This window comes from Mesitornis unicolor, unplaced genomic scaffold, assembly GCF_000695765.1.
Source record: "Mesitornis unicolor isolate BGI_N332 unplaced genomic scaffold, ASM69576v1 scaffold15941, whole genome shotgun sequence".
Classification (NCBI taxonomy): domain Eukaryota; kingdom Metazoa; phylum Chordata; class Aves; order Mesitornithiformes; family Mesitornithidae; genus Mesitornis; species Mesitornis unicolor.
Genome location: NW_010163237.1, coordinates 39184 through 42022, shown reverse-complemented (window position 1 = coordinate 42022; position 2839 = coordinate 39184).

Here is a 2839-nt window from a genome sequence, read left to right as displayed (position 1 = left end):
GCAGCCATCATTTCTGTGAAGTGATGCATGTAAAAAAGCCAGTAAATGCAATTCACCTCACACGCGGCTGTCACTCAATTTGACATCTACATGTTGGAGTATTTTCTCAAAGTTTTCTCCATGTGACCTGCAAGTTAAAGATCAGGGAGGTTACCTTCAGCCAGCCCATCCATGTGTCAATCATCCCCACCTAAAAATGAAAGTTACAAATAAACTGCAGCTACTATTTATACTCTGCTGCCTGTCCCATCTTTTTCATGTCAATCTTGCCGCTTCTCATTACGGCTACACCGGGCTCCCCCCTGCTCTTCTTCTTTGTGTATCCCAGATTAAGTTTCTTTGTTTTTCTGCCGCTGTCCGTCTGAGCATGTAAAGCCCTTAACGCCTCGGCTCGCTTTTTTCCCCTGCGGTAATTTTGAAAGGAAACTTAGACAGATATTAGCTGTCTTTTTAAAGCAATGCACGGCTACAAATCGCACACAAACTCCCTCCTCCACGGGGACACACGAGATGCCAGGGAAGTAAATACAACTCTGCAGTCACCTGAAGCTGAGTCATCCTTTCCAGGCAAAGGATGCCAAGCCCGTTGTTAGAGCAAGTTGAGAGATTTGCCAAAATGCAGAGACGTGGACCCATCCGTCATCGCTACGCGGGTCACCCATGGGCCTCCCACGCTGCAGGACTCGATATTTAAATATTGCCTGCATCAGTGGGGATGGAGCAGTTGTCCACACAAAAATCCACTTGCTAAGGATTTGTGCATAAGAGAACAAAAATTATTGGTGTACTGGGAGGGGTGAGATTCAGGTTGACCCTAAGTGGGACAAACAGACACCTCAATAGTTTGAGATCCCTGAGACTTACATTTCCTGCATTTTGAGCTGCTAAGTGGAAAAGGTGTTTTCCAATGTCGCTGCTGTATGATTGTCACTGCCCATCAGGGATGAGGCGGTTTATACATGCTGAAAGCTGACATGAACAGAATTACACCACGGAAAAGAAAGTATTACTGAAAAAGAAAATATTACTCAAATCCATCTCTCCCAGTATTCCTAATCCTCCCTGTACTTTAAAAAAGTGCTTTATAAAATCACGACTTCTTCCTAATCAACACAGTCAACTCTTCCCCAAGCCCTGAAGAATAACCTAGAAACTGCCCAAGAAACCTTGAATAACTTCAAGTAAAATGAAACTTGATGGGAAGACAGGAGGACCCTCTGTCACACCCAAAGGCTTGGGATCAAGTTCCTGGTACCACCCAAGGAGATTTATTCCTCTGAAATACCCCAGAAAGCACAGTCTAGAGGAGAGAAAGTGAAGAGCTAAGTAACAGCTCTCTCTCAATCACAGAGTGAGACTGTGATTTATTTTATTATAAAATAATTATAATTTTACTTTGTGTTACCAAAAATCAATCTTGAGTTTAAAATATGTGCTTTGTTTCGCTGTTAAATCAAGTTGACGTTGGAAGACAAGGTGAATCCGGGCAAGACAGACAAAAGCAGAGCCTCACAGCCCTGTTCAGATGTCGTACATGAGGTTTTCCAGCCTTGGACGTATCCAGGGAATCCAGAGGCAAGAGAATATTCTTATACCTACTTCTAAGCACCGTCTTCTGGGAAGCACCTTATCTGGCAGACAAAAATAAGCCACTGCAGTGCAAAGAGCAGAAAATAGGTTTTGGCTTGAAATCTTCTGCCAGGGAGTCACTCTCACAGTTTCTCTCTTCTGCTCCATCAATATTTTGTATTTCCTACAAAGAAGAGCTGGCTTAACAGAAAAGATGCACAGCAAAGACATCAAGATATCTTCATAAATCTGAATACATCTCCAAATATCTCAGGTTATTTTCCTTAATGGTGGGAAATGCAAACTCTGGTCTTTTCAGGCAAGAGATTGGGGTGAACCAAGGTCTGCTTCATTCTAGATAAGTGCTCTGACTCCTGAACGTAAGCAGGCTGGGACCATCACTGCCATAGTTTCTTCTTTGCTTTCAGAGATTTCATTTGAAAAGGGGGAAAACAGCCAAAAAAAATAATAATGGTTTGATCAGACCTAGTATTTCCCTCCACTGTTTTAGTCTGGCTGCCAAATTTGGGATGGGGGAGGAGGTCACGCAGCCAGAAGCACAATATGTTCAGTCTGCAGAGCGGCTCTGCTGCGGGCTCCCAGTGGAGAGGCTTCTTTGGGCCTGGCAGATGGAGCTGCACACCCTCCACTAAAGACCCTCAGCCCATATGCCAGGACTCCCCCTGTAGCTGCACACAACCCCAGTCCTGCTCTTAATGATCATCAATGGAAATATTTTTATCCTCTATCTCAGAGTACCCCAGAGCAAGAAATAGTGCCCAGACTTCTTCTCTTCCTCTGACCTCTCCTATTCTGCATGAAGCTCAAATTTCTCTGTTGCACTTGCTGACCCCGCAGGAGCTGCCCAGGACTTCATCACATCACTGATGGGCACAGTCACCTCACTGCTTTACATGCCGTAGAGAAGACAGACGGTCCTTCATACATAGCATTTCTGTAGTCACATTAAGCAGTCATAAACCGAATAGATCAAGTCATCCTTCGTTCTTTGGCCATCCCCACCAAGCTCAGTGGCCTTTGGTTTGCAAAGCAGCCCCCAAATCCAGCTGTCCTGAAGAACTTCCAGCTATTACAAGCCATCTTTCTGGAATAAGTGCGTACAACGCACACCTCGTGTCTGCAGGACTGCAGCACTGAGGCTCAGCTTCTCACCGGTTCAGTCTGCTTCCAGAAATTTGGAGGGGAGGTGAAAAGTCCACCCTGCTTCATCTTGTCTCTCCTGAGGGCAAAGCTCCCTCTCAGCTATGCC